The sequence below is a fragment of the Podarcis erhardii genome, assembly GCF_964252035.2.
Source record: "Podarcis erhardii genome assembly, chromosome: 6".
In the NCBI taxonomy this organism is placed as follows: domain Eukaryota; kingdom Metazoa; phylum Chordata; class Lepidosauria; order Squamata; family Lacertidae; genus Podarcis; species Podarcis erhardii.
In genome coordinates this window covers 62803224-62818003 of record NC_138510.1, presented here as the reverse complement: position 1 = coordinate 62818003, position 14780 = coordinate 62803224, and the positions used below count along the sequence as shown (strand labels likewise).

General features: G+C 41.0%; 1 pseudogene across 1 annotated transcript; it reads right to left on the bottom strand.

Annotated features, from left to right (window-relative positions):
* Positions 1-13776: 13776 nt before the first annotated feature.
* LOC309344196 (general transcription factor IIH subunit 5 pseudogene) lies at positions 13777-14278 on the bottom strand (annotated as a pseudogene). Its single transcript has one exon. The product of its transcript is annotated as a general transcription factor IIH subunit 5 pseudogene (transcript).
* Positions 14279-14780: the final 502 nt, after the last annotated feature.

Below are 14780 nucleotides of genomic sequence, written 5' to 3'. Positions count from 1 at the left end.
ATAATTTTTGGCAAATCACGGAGGCGGACTGCTGGTTGCGTGGCGAGTTCCCGCCCCCACCAGGATAAATAAAGACACCAGACACTGTATGTAAGGTTAATTGGGCGAATTAGGCCACAACTTTATTGAATTCAGGAATGAGAGGCATTGGCATAGGCATTGGTCCTAACGGCTATCCGGCTCCAGCCCATTTGCTGGAGACACGGGGAAGGGTTAACCTTATATCAGGGGAGACTCCCGCGAGGCACGTCGACTAGGAGCTCCCCCGGGTCACCGCTCTGGGGCGTGCCTTTGGCCCACACCTCCATAGGCTTCGGACAGGGCCACACCCCCCGGGGTCCTTTAACGGACCACCCTTCGCTCGCTGGGGGGAGGTGATGGCGCTCCTCCCCCCACACACATCGTCTTAACCCCTTCTTACCAATGCCTACCGCCAATGCCGAGAAGTTGTGACGAGTTGCTACGAGGTAGGCGAAAAACCAAAAGGCCCGAAATCGCCAATTGGGAAAAATTCCTACCATGCCCCTTGCGGCGACAGACCGAAGTCCATAGCAATGTCAAAGGAGTGCCTAAGCCTAAACCTACTTAAAGGGAGGGAGGGTGGGAAAAACGTGGGGGCGAGCCGGCGAAAAGAGGGCGAGCCCCCTCCGTGCCGGCAATAAATAGGGCAAGCCACGTCCCCCCGCCGCCCAGCTGATTGGCCGGCTGGGGGGGGCGGGCCAGACGGGGATTCCCCTGCTCTCGTGGGGGGCAGAAGCCAGCCCCGCTCGCGTGGGTGGGCGTGAAGCCCGCAACCCCACCTCCTGGGGCAGGCCCGGAAGTGGCTTTGTGGGGAGGGCAGAACCTCAGTTTACTGAGTACTTTCAATGCTTTTTAATAAATTTGTGGATCCCCCTGCTCCCCCCCCCAGCTACGCCCTTGCACCCCATTGTTATTAAATCTTTCGCAGCACCCTTTGTGCCAGACTTCCTTCTAGGAACTTTTCCCTAACAGCATAATAAATTTAGCTTTGTTTAAAACTATCACTGTTCTTTCTTCCATGAAAAATAACTGCCCTTTACATCAAACCTGGAAACTGGGATGTTTAATATTCTGTAAGCATATTTCATTTTTGAAAGGTGAACATTTTCAAATGCTTCACACATTTTCACAAGAGGTGGCCTACTCTTGAGAAAACATTTACAAAGCACCAGGGAAAAAAATACAGGCGCGCATGTAAAAGCCTAACTGATTTAGCAACAAACAGTGACAGCTTCTGTCTTGGGATGTGCAACTTGAAAGAGAGAGAATGTGATAGGCCAAAACCTCGGGGGGGGGCACCTCTTAGACATCCAAGTGGTAAAATACTCTCCTGGGATGTCAGAAAATAATTTGCAATAATGTAGAGCAGCCTCTTTAACCCTTCAGATGTACAGTATCTACTCACTGGAGTAAATGCTGGCAGTAATAAATTACCCCACCCTACACCCCAAGCTAGTGTTTTTATAACCAAGTTTGGCAGCCATTGCCCAGCAATAAAATAAATAAATAAAACAGGTTCCCAGTAGCTCCTTCTGAATGTAACACATTGAGTAAATAGTATTATTTACTCATCATAATTCTTGTGCTGCTTTTTTTCATTGACCTTAAGAAACTCTCTGTGATTGTTTTGCGCAACCCTCCTGAAAGTTAGTTCAGCAGGACCACAGTTCTTAATTTTGTTTCATATTACCAACCTTTAAGTTTATATTTCTGACTCATTTCAGCTTTCAAGTTGGTTATGAGAGTTCACTGAAAGCCATCCTTAACTCCCCCACCCCACCCCTGGGTTCTATGAGACGATAATCACAACAAAGTTCATCTGGATTTGGGCCAATGCTTATAACATAGGGATGGGCATGGTGATGAGAGGACACTTGCCTGTAGCTGTTCATTTGAGAACATTCCTTCAACAAAGAAATGTTTTGCTATAATTTATTTCTATTGCAAACCACAATGTTACATAATTTCTAAGTATATGGAACTTAGGGTTGCCACCCATCCCTAGAAAATTGGGATCATCCCTTTTTGGGACAAAAGTGCCCCTTGTTCCATTTGGACTTCAAATGGGACACCTTCTTCCCATTTTTGTGCTCCTCCTCCTCCAAACTGCAGGCAGAGGGTGGGTCCAGTGGGAGGAGGAGAGCAAGAACCTGAGCGGGAGTTTGAGAGAGCACATTTTTTCTGCAGGCAGAGAGTGGGTCTAGGAGAGCAAGAGAGGTCGTCTGCACTGCACGGGTCTGTTACAGTGGAGTCTTGGGTTTGCGTGGACAGGGGTGTTGTGGCGGATGGGTCACAGGGTGAGAGACGGGGTTTGCAGGAGCCTGTTCCATCCAGTGAAAGGTGGGGGGAGGAAATAGTTTTTGCTGTGGCAGAGGGGAGGGGAGGGTCAAAGAGCAAGAGAGAGGGGATTTGCACTTTGCATGGGCTATCTCCATCTTATCTGCATTAATGCCACTCCTTACTAACAACCAACTAATTGATAAACTTAGATCGAATTGTCTGATACCAGGAGCCGTTTTAGCTGTTTAACACATTCCCTCTCTACTAAGTACCCCTACACCTTTGTTTGATACATTCCCTCCCTGCTAAGCTCCCCTTTACCAAAGTCTCCTGAAGTGCATTCTAAGTTCCTGTAGTCATAAGCATAGATTTGTGAGATCTGTGTTTCCTTATTAAGCCATAGTTGTGAAGAGTTAGCTGGAATCCTATCCTCTGTTTGGATAGAGCTCAGAGTTACCTTGGGGTTCTCTATTAATTTAATAAGAATGTTTTCACTTACACCACCTTTTCTTTTCTTTTTGGCATAATGTTGTGCCTTCACCAGCACAAACATGTCACTATGCCAACATAGATTCACAGGGCCAGTATATATTCTGCCTCTACGGTACAGGGGGATTTAGGAGTGATCCTATCCTCAGCCAGCAGGTGTAACTCAGGATTGAGCAGTAAGCAGTTTTGTGCCAGGAAAAATTGAAACCTTATTCCTTCTCTTCAAGATAGAATTGCCATTCCATGAGATCCAGACCAGACCCTGCTTAGAACATACTTCTTCTAAAAATAGGGGATATCTTATATCTGCATTAAAGGTACAGTGATATTTCATTAACAATGAACACAGTTGCATATGGCATCCCCTATCCCCCCCCCCAACTCCCTTTGGTTAATTCTTGGTTAATTCTTTCAATTAGCAGTTCAGTTGATTGTTGCCAGATAATTAAAATGGCAATTCACTGATTATTACCACAGAATTAAAATTACAATTATATATGTATTTCAACAGACTTCTAAATTGCATAATATGGGCTCTTTTAGACTTAATTAAAACAACAAAGAGTTGCAAATGTGGATAGATCAATTCCCAGCTGGTTTTCTTTCCCTTCTCCCACAAATAGGATTAGAATACTTATCACTCGCTCTCCAGTTCAGATTTTTATCACAGATTTTTAGTTTTGCTAGCTAATGAGAACATGAACTAATTATCTCCTCCTTAAACATACCTGGCCATCCCCATTAAAAGTGAATGCAAAGCACAGCTTTCAGATGCCATATATAGACACATCTATATATTTAGATAGGCACAGAGGCACAGTTTGCAGATGTCATCCTCATTCACAGCTGCAATGAAAGACAAGGAATGAACCATGTAAGCTGCAAGGTGGGTCTTTTAAGGCTGCAATCTTCCTCCCATTTATCCAGGAATAAGAACCACTGAGCTAAATGGGATTTCTTTTGAATAGAAATATATAGGATTGCACTGTGAATATATACTTAGATTCAGTATGAATCAGGTAACACAAGGGTGAAGACGGTTACAGCATATCAGTGGCGTAGCGTGGGTTGTCAGCACCCGGGGCAAGGCAAGTAATTTGCGCCCCCTAACCCGTGGATTTGCGCCCCCTAACCCGTGGATTTGCCCTAACCCCAGATCTTGCGCCCGGTGCGGCCGGCCCCCCCTGCACCCCCCACGCTACGCCACTGCAGCATATAGAATGCAGGGGCTGGATTTAATGTTTTCCAGTGATACATGTCCAACCATTCTTCAAATCTGCCCTGATTCCCTAATCAGAGGAGGGTATTCTTGGTGATACAGACCAAATAACATCAGGCACAGCCAGCTTCTACTTTGAACTTGCGAAACCACCCCCACCCCTGGAGTTTAATAATGGAAAGCATTAATACAGTTCAGGTTTGGAGAGATTTTCTTTTCTTTTTCTTTTTTGCAAGTTACAAGCAGACTTTGGCTGTGCCTGTTGCTAATTGGCTCACTTCCCTAATCCCCAAACACGTTTTGCTTAAAAAAGAGTTTAATTTGCTCCATTCGGTTTCTGATATGCCACATACCCTCCAAGTGTCCTGATTTTCCAGGGACAGTCCCGGAATTACGAAAGCCAACCTGGCTTCTGATTAGATCCCGGAATGTCCCTGTTTCCCCCGCCAGTGCCACTGCTGCCAAGCTCAGGGAGGAGAATGAGCCAGCGCTTGTCCCAAACGGCAACGATGGCGGTGGCAGTGGCTGCGAGGCAGCATCCTGTTGTCTCTCCATGACCCCCGCTGCCAGCCTCCTCCCTTGGAGAGCTCATAGAAGCTGCTGGAGAGCGGGAAAGGAGGAGGTAAGGTTGCGGCCGCTGCCGCCAAGGCCCAGCCCCAAGTGAGATGCCAGCTCTGAGAGGCAGAAAGAAAGGAGGAATCTCTTTTTTTAAATATTTAAAACACTTTCTGTGTCCGTGTCTAATCTTGCCCCTTTCTAAGATTCATTTACAGTGTTACCTCGGGTTACAGATGCTTCAGGTTACAGACTCCGCTAACCCAGAAATAGTACCTCGGGTTAAGAACTTTACCTCAGGATGAGAACAGAAATCGTGCAGTGGCAGCGGGAGACCCCATTAGCTAAAGTGGTACCTCAGGTTAAGAACAGTTTCAGGTTAAGAACGGACCTCCAGAACGAATTAAGTTCTTAACCCGAGGTACCACTGTATTGGCGTGTGTTTTTCTTTTTGTATATCTACCAAAGAATAAAATAAAATAAAATTGGGGTTAAGGGGTTTCCTCAAGATGGTGGAGGGCATGTGTGCTGTGCCTCGCTGGTGGTTGTGGCAGCGGCACTTGTACTTCTTCTGATAGGAAATGCTCCGCCGAAGGAGGGAACACAAAAATATGGGGGTTTGAGGAGGAGTTGGAGGAGTGAGAAATGTCCCTACTTTCATCTGAGGAATGTTACCAAGTATGTATGCCCATAATGGCTATGGTTATCGAGGGTGTGGCCTGAAGGCACATGAAGCCACCAGCTAATTGAACTCAACAGGTCTACTGGTCAGTGCTTGGAGAGGTGACCTCATAGAAACCACAGGTATGCTACTCTGAGTTCAGTGATCACGCAAAGCTGGGAAATGAACACAAGGACATAAAAATGTGTGGGAGGTTTTTTTTATTGCCAGGATCTCAAAATCCCCCATCTTGGCTTCAAGGCTGCTGGCGTCAACACAGAAACACCTATACGTTGTGCCACTCTCTAACGCCCTTTTCATGCCCTCTTTGTGAATACCGGTACTTCTCTGTTAATGGGAGCAGCTTCTATGCCAAATATGGGGAGGGGGTACTGTTTTTGTTTATTACTATGGAATGTATTGTGTTTTTATACTGTAAACTGCCCTGTGATTCTTGGATGAAGGTGGTATAGAAATGTTAATAATAAGCTGTTCATCAGCAATATCTACTATACCGTAAATGTGAGATGGTTTTTGAGTGTAACCATAGAAGACAAAAGGAACAGCTACCAGCCTTGATGGCTATGTTTTGCTTCCACTGTCGGAGGTAGTATGCTTCCGAATACCAATTGCTAAGAATCCCAGGTGAGGAGAGTGCTGTCTGAACTCGAGTCTGGCTTGCAGGCTTCCTATGAGCATCTGGTTGGCCAACTGTGAGAAGAGAGTGCTAGACTAGATGGAACCTTGACCTGATGCAGCGGAGATCTCCTTATGTGTTTGTGTTCTTAGAGAGCCGCAATAGTCCAATAAACAACAGTTAGAATTACAGGACTTTGACCATTTTAAGAAATCAGGCTGTTCCTTGAGAGTATTGTTATAAACTGAATTCGATTGAGATGTGCAGCCATACCTCTCTTTTTGCTACAAACAAGGGGAAGAGAATAATGTGGGAAAGAAAGAAGGCTTGAAAGAAAATCTCTGGGCACATACTGAGTATGAATTACAATTAGCTTTTAGATGCTGTGTGAAGTTGCCTATGTATTGCCTGTGCTATGTTTTTGGTTGATGTATTGTGCAGCAAGGACACAGAGTTACCTTTGAGTGTACTGAAAGATATTATCAAAGTCACACAGTTAAACTCCCTTAAGTCCTACTGATTTCAACTGGGAGAGATTTAAACTTGTTTAGCGTAACTCTTTTTCTGAAATTCATGGGATATAAAATTGTTTATATATTTTCTAAGCCCCACATCATTTAAAAGATGTCACATGTCTTTTTATACCCATTCCAACTTGGATGCTACCAAAAAGTCACCCTAAAAAATCAACAACACCAAATAACAAGCAAAACAAAATTTTAGTATTATATGCCTACTAGTACACACTTTCTCCAAATCCCCACATTGTCTATTGGTACCATCAACACAGGCAGGAGAAAGTCCCAGCAGCTTGCACATATCAGGTGTACAGAATAAAGGTACTGGATACAAAACAGAGGCACTGCAGATTTGTGTCACTAAGACCAAGAAAGGCACACACAAATTCCCACGTTCTTCTCTAGATAAGAGTAAATATTAGCCAAAGCTACAGTGTTAGTCTTGGTGCTGTGCCAGACTACCACATAGTTCAGAAAGGCATTAGCAGCAATAACAATGACTTGCTTAACAACTTCCTCCAGGAGGAGAAGGCTTCGAGTGGGTTAGCTGGTGAATGAATACCAAAGTTTGGTCAGGAGTGGGCAGTCATAGCATTCTAAAAAGCTGCACTAGATCCCACCAGCAATGATGACCACAATTCAGTTGTGTAAAGAAGAGTAAACTTAATAATAAAAACAAAGGAGAAGTGAGACAATATTTTTGATGTGGCATGAATAAATTGTCCAGCATATGTTATAAAGTAAAAGTGTTTCATATTAAAAACTAATAAAAAATATTTATAAGAACTGAATATTTTATTTTAAAATATTTTATTTTAAATAAATAAATACTAAATGATAACAACTAATCATTCACACAGTAAGACTAAAGGAAACTAAATTATTTGTTTCTAAGTAACTGAAAGTGGACCATACTGTTGTTTTAAAACACAGTTTTTGGATTCAACACACATGTAATACAGAGCTACAAAGCAGATTATATGCCTAATTTTAATTAATACAATAAAGACAAAATTATAATAAGACCAGGGTTTTCAGCAGCCAGAACTCACCATTGCCATTCTAAGACACCAAGGGAGGTTTTTGTGGTGAGTTCTAGCAACTCTTTTTCTTAAAAAATAGCACTGAATAAGGCAACATTATAAGACAAAATTAATTAAAACAAAATATGTGTGCCTACCTGGTGAAAGTCTGCATACTGTAGTGGTTGATTTGTTGGGATAGGACCAGAGAGACTCAGGTTAAAATATCTGCTCATGCATAAACTTTAGTTAGTGATCCTGGATCCCCAGGATGAAATGAGGTGGTTGTGAAAAGCATGGCAGTTTGGGATATAAAGGCCTGGGATATAAAGACCCTAAGCTGCAAACTAATTAATTCTTTAGAATTTTATGGAGAAAAGGACAGAAAATATAGTCCAGATCATCTCATATTCTTTTCTACTGGAATCCATGGAATTCATCTTTTTCTGTTTTGTGACTAATCAATATATTATGTAATAGGATTAACAGAGAACAGAACTGAAGTAAAAACAGATGGGATAACACAATTCTGAAACAGAAAGTTTATAGAAGCGAAAGACACAACAGGGCAGGTGGAAGCATGCCAAGACTGAGACACAGTGTGTCTGACGAAAGAATGTCATACAATATATAGTTTGGCAAGCAGAGAAGAAATTGTTTGGATTGAAATAAAAAAGAGCAAAGGAATGATGATAGGAAACTATTATGAGACCATCTGGCTCAGATAAAAAGATGTCCAAAGTATTTCCACAGATAAGGGAGACTACGAAGAGTTCAAGACAGGCAACAGACGATTTCTAGATCTGGACTGGGACGGCAATAACCTATGATGTTTTCTTTTATTCCTCAGCAGTGTTGCCTCTGTAATGTTTTCCAGCTTTTCTACAATGCAAGTTATACAACCTTGGCAGTATTTTAAGGTTATAAAGATAGGCTGGCCCATCAGAAATGAAATGCTCCAGTTTCTATGTTCTAGGAAGAAACACAAGAATGTGCACTGATAATCTCTTGTTCTTTTGGCTTGCTTCAGACAGATCTCTATAGATACCTAACAATTCAAGCCCTCCCACCCCTGCCAACTACGGGGTTGGTCCATTCCAAAACAAGTTCTCCTGCACAACTCCAGTTTGAATGTTAGAGCCATATATCCTTGGTTCTGTCTTGGGTCCTTTCAACTTCAGGGGCCTTTAGTGCTAATGCACCACAAACAACTGGAAACAGATTTATTAAATGGATTTCCAGTCTGCATTTTTAGGGCACATTGTTCTCGTAAAGCAGCTTACTATATATATCATCAAAACACAACACTACTATTTTTAAAAATACCATTTCAAAGTTCTAAATGATCAGCGGTTAATATTTCTCAGTACAACACATTAATAACCAAAGAACATAACCATAAAAATGCAAAATATAATTTTAAATTAAAAGCCTATACCAGTTAGTAAAAGAACATTTGGAAATATTTTTATTATAGTCCATGTTTAACTAATTTCCCATCCTGGGTTGGGGGGGGGAATAACTGGTATAGGCTTTTAATTTAAAATTGTGCACAGTACACAAGGCTATTCAAGTTATTTTGGCACCTGAGACAGAAAGCACACCTTTCCTTCTATGGAATTTTGTTTTAAAATACAACACACAAATACATTACATTTTACTGCCTTTCCATGACAACCAAAATCAGCTGACTGAGGTGACCAGTCTGTCTAATAGTAGGGCCGGACCTAATTAACCCAAAGGCTCATCTAGCCCAATATCTTGTTCTTACAGGGACAAACCAGATGTCTCTGGGAAGCCTGAAAGCAAGACCTGAGTGCAACAGCACACTCCTCACTTGTGGTTCCGAGCAATGGGTATTCAGAGGCATACTGCCTCTGACAGTGAAGGCAGAACAAAGCAATCATGTCTAGTAGCCACTGATAGCCCTGAATGTATTGGTTTGCTTCTGCTGTACTAGGAAAAACAAAATGGGAAGCCTAGGCAAAGCAATGCATCAGCAACCACATCATAAACTGCATCACAGACCATTCATCATCTCAGGTGCATCAAGAGATCTTTGCTGATTCACACAGGGCAGGCTAATGCTACAAGTGCATAAACTCAAGAAAAACTATCACAGGACTTAAGCAGTAACATAGAAAACCCTAGAACATAGTAGTTTGGCAGTGACACAGTGCCTGAAATCTTTGTGATAACAAAGAATAAATTATATCCAATCTAGAAAAAAATAGCTAGTAAAGAAGTAGTCTTACTTCCACAAAAGCCAGCTGATCATCATTTGATTACATCTTGTGATACCATTTAAAAGTTCTTAATGTTGTCTTTGTGAAGAACGGTTTGAAGGGTGTTTTTAAACCCAAGCTGAATAATCTGGGAGTAGGGGAATAGCAGACTTATCACAACATGTATTACAAGAACATATGTTTTTTTCCCAGGCAAATAATAGTACTATTTGCAGGAAGATGTGACTAAGAGAATGAGCAGGCTGCCAAGATCTTCAAGCATCGGAGCTGTTATGGCAAGCCACACATTTGTGTACTGATAAGGACAAAAAACCAGTTCAGAAGTTGCATAATATTACTTGATAATTAAGTAGGCTTATGTAGCCAGGGCTCATTACATGATCTTGCCATACTTTCTCAGTTCCTCACAAAGCAGAATGAAATAGGTGGGGAAAAAGCACTGAAGCAGGTAAGGCAATCATAAGGTTTTCAACAAATAATATATGCGTGCATTTGCCACAGTAAATAAAGCTACAGTTTTAAGCTCCGGACCCTGTGCAATATTGTGTAAAAGATATTTTCTTGCTAATTTTTAAGTTTCCATTCTTCACAAAAATCTTCTACTTGCTCATGTCTCTGTATCCAACATTGGACTGTATTCAACACTGAAGCTCTGCTTGTGCATCAGGACTTCCATGTGCATAACAGATCTGCTGCTGTTGCTCTTGTCCCAGCTACACCCACATGCTCATGCATCTTAAAAAATCACCTTCAGACAGTTGTGGGGGCCCCTCCAGAGCAAAGTTTGGGGGGCACTCAGTGGAAGGAAAGGAAACAAAAATTCTGTTGCACCAGTGGAACTTCACACCCTGAGTGTTTCCTTTGGGAATTGTCACACCATATCATTGAGAGGAGATACAAACAATGTTTATTGACAAGTGGAAAACACAACTGATTAGACATCTGGGTGTCTTTTCTGAATGAGATAAATTGGGAGGGATGCATTATAATCCCATGATTAATAACATTCAGGAAGGTCTAGAAACACAGAAGGAAGGAAGATATATTGGTTTGCAAAGATTTATTGAATGAAAATGCATATAATCTCCAGACCTCTGCTTTTATTCCACATTTTTGAATGATAATGCAGGAATGTAAGGTGAGAAAATGGCAAAAGGTTATGGATTTTTGTAAAATGGAAAATGGCAAATGATTCAAGGGGAGAAAAACAATTTTAAAATAAGCAGAGTCAATTAGTTTTTCTGCAACTTAATAGTTATATTACTATGCAGCTCAATTATTAGACTTACTAGAGTGCATCAGACAAGATAATTAACACCACTATTATCTTTTGAACAGCAGACTATTAAAATGCCCCTGAACTATTTACCCTGGGCAAGAGAAAAAGAGCTGAAAATATAATTGTACAGTAATGTTATAGTAAAAGTAAATCTGCATGTTTGGAATAAATAAAATCTCCTGCCTGGCAGCAGGATAGTGTAGTATAAAGGAGCGGATAGCAGTTTATGAACCTCTAAGGCACAGCCCTAATTGGAATAAATTGGAAGAGAAGCTAAAATATATCCATGGGAATCTTATAAGTTGCAGGAGATGGGAAGTACATTTGTTGATCACTGGGAGCTGTATAACTTGAGAAGACTACAGCATTAATCAAAACTAATTTAATTTACTTTTGGAAAATTAATAGAAATAAAAAATGAACAGAGATTATCCATTTTACGTACTGAACTGAAAGAACACTACAGAAATCAAACAAGCAAATACTGAGAAGAGGAACAGTCTTTAAAACAGAGAGCAGCAGAGTCAGTAGGGATAAGTTATAGAAAAATATTTAAAATTAATCATGGAATTTTCTTTTCAGTAAGATTATTACTGTTGAGTGTAATGCAGATTCTCAAGAAAAATCTTCCAAGAAGTATGTGGAAATATATTTGGAAAGCAGGTGTCATCAGTGCATTATTAATCTGAGTGAGAACTACTTTAAAGGTGCTTGCTTATTGATACTGTGAGCATTGAGGAAAATCCTAGTGTTGCAATGCTGCAGTAGTCATTTGTACTGGTAACATATTTTTTAAAAGATGCGAGATGACTAATATAGAAATAAAAGTAGAATTAGTTAATGTTAAAGAGCTTGGATTTGAACAGAAAGTAGAACTAATATGTATTGTAATTTATTGGCAGCTGTTATTATTTTGGTTGCACAACTTTCTGAGGGTGGAGGGGGAGCAGAAAGCCAGACAGTCAAGAAAGTCAATGGAAAATATAACTTGGGCGATGATTAGCAGTGTGAAAGTAACATGCATGTTACATTACAGAAGATAAGAAATAAAGTAAACTAAGATCATGCAGGGGATGGTTTGCAGTTTACTTTGCTTATTCAGATAGGAACAATGGAAGTGGAACATTTGAACAGATATGCTGCAGCAATAAATAACTATGAAAAACAGATCAGAACTATGATTGTAGAGAGTGGTATATTTATGCACATCTCATATTATCTGATTAGATTATGGGTTGTATTTGGTGCTCAAGGTAAACTCCTTTAAAACCAATGAAACCAAGTTATTGTTTGTTTATTATCCACACTTCACCCTAAGGTCCCACGGCATGTTATAGCATTAGAACACAATATTAAAACAAAACAACTTACAATCATAAAAAGTAGGTCCCGGAACCTTACACATTAATAGCAATAAAGAAATGGGCAGAGATTATCTATTTTAAGTATTGAACTAAGAGGAAAATCACAACAGTCATATACATTAATTTCAATGGTCTCTTCTGAGTAGGACTAGCATTGGATACAATCTGATGCGCCAAATTCAACTAAATAGTTGTGCCGGTGGGAACCAGCGCAATGATTCCCACTAACACAATGGAGCATCCACACGCTCTCCTCTACATACGTGCCACCTGCCCACCCCCCAAAATCAGCTCTGGGAGGTCAGGAAAACCTCCAGAGCAGCATATGGGGGAGGACAGGGGAAGATTGTTCCATCTGACAAGCAGAAATGCTTGCACCGACGAAGCAATCAGAATAGCGTGATGTGGAATTTCTCCCTAGATGTATTTAACATAGGGCTGCCATGCGTCTTGAATTTCCCAGACATAGCCAGGATTCAGCCCTCGGAAACAGAGTCTGGGTGAAAATTGCTGAAATGTCCGTGAAAATCCGGAAGTATGGCAACCCAGATTTTCACTTTTTGAAATACGGCAGCCCTAATTTAATATACAGTGGTACCTCGGGTTACATACGCTTCAGGTTACATACACTTCAGGTTACAGACTCCGCTAACCCAGAAATAGTACCTCGGGTTAAGAACTTTGCTTCAGGATGATAACAGAAATCGTGCTCCGGTGGCGCGGTGGCAGCGGGAGGCACCATTAGCTAAAGTGGTGCTTCAGGTTAAGAACAGTTTCAGGTTAAGAACAGATATCCAGAACGAATTAAGTACTTAACCCGAGATACCACTGTGTATATGTATTTTCTTTTGTAATTTTATGGTATAAAATAAAAAAGGATTAAACAAATTTATAGAAGCTAAGGCTATCAATGACTTCTAGCCACAATGCTATGTTCTACCTCTACTGCTGGAGGCAGAAGGCCTCTAAATACCAGCTACTTGGAATTGCAAGAAGGGAGAGCACTGTTGAACTCAGGTGCTGCTTGCTATGACAGTAGGATGTTGGACAAGATGGGCTATTGGATTTTATTACATCATGGTTTAAAATTTTCGTAAGCTGCCCACTGGCACTACATGAGTGGGAGAGAAATCACTAAACAAATACAGTGGTACCTCGGGTTACAGATGCTTCAGGTTATAGATGCTTCAGGTTACAGACTCCGCTAACTCAGAAATAGTACCTCAGGTTAAGAACTTTACTTCAAGATGAGAACAGAAATCACACAGCAGTGGGAGCCCCCATAACTAAAGTGGTACCTCAGGTTAAGAACAGTTTCAGGTTAAGGACCTCCAGAACAAATTAAGTTCTTAACCTGAGGTACCACTGTAAAATAAAATAAAAATACTGTACCTTTTGATAACTCCTGTTTTTCCTGGAACTGAAAAAAGACGGGTTAACTGCATCCTAGTGAGCCACCATAGATAGCTGCTAGATTTTGTTTGTCTTGATGGATCAGAAGTTTATGAAAGGCAGATTCAAAATTCTTGATTTTCTTTTTTTAGACATTATTGATTGCAGTTCGACACAGACAATTTCAGTCTCATTTTCTATTTTTGTGTAATAGGGAAAGAGGTCTGGTCCATTAACTCTCCCATTCTCTCCTGCAGGAAGTAAACCATCTCAGCTAACACGAAGTCTTGTATGCTGAACTTTTCCCTTAGGGTATTTGACTCATCTAAGTACAGCAGAAACTGCTTCGTGGCTGGGTCACATTCTATAAGTATTCCTTTCAAAACACTCACCATCTTCCCAACAGATTTTCTGATTTGTTTTATATGACCAACAACATTGCCTTTTGATATTTCTATGAGATGAACACTGATGCAGGATAACACAGGCTGTTAAAGGTCTTGGGGCACTTCTGTAACAGCAGGATGGGGTCTCTCCACACTGATTAACCAATCAAAATTTACCACTGCAATTCTCCTTGCTTAATGCTTCTTGAAATGCCTGCTGAAAGATCCATTCAGCATATGAGTTCTTCCTTCACATGCTGCCATTAACTGCTGTTGACTGACATGGGAGTGTCAAGCAGCAGCTGTGTTCCACCCCAAATTAGGTGATATTACTGTACGGGTAGATATTTTATATTATAATAAGCTTTTGTCAGTCCAATCTGGCAGGTGGGATATACTGTACACTTCAATTAGCTGACATTCTTTAAAAAATTGCATTCCTATGGAAGATACTAAAGGAGTATACATCTTTTAACCAAAAATAATACTGTACAGTGGTACCTCGGGTTAAGTACTAAATTCGTTCTGGAGGTCCGTTCTTAACCTGAAACTGTTCTTAACCTGTAGCACCACTTTAGCTAATGGGGCCTCCTGCTGCTGCTGTGCCGTCGGAGCACGATTTCTGTTCTCATCCTGAAGCAAAGTTCTTAACCCGAGGTAATATTTCTGGGTTAGCGGAGTCTGTAACCTGAAGCGTATGTAACCCGAGGT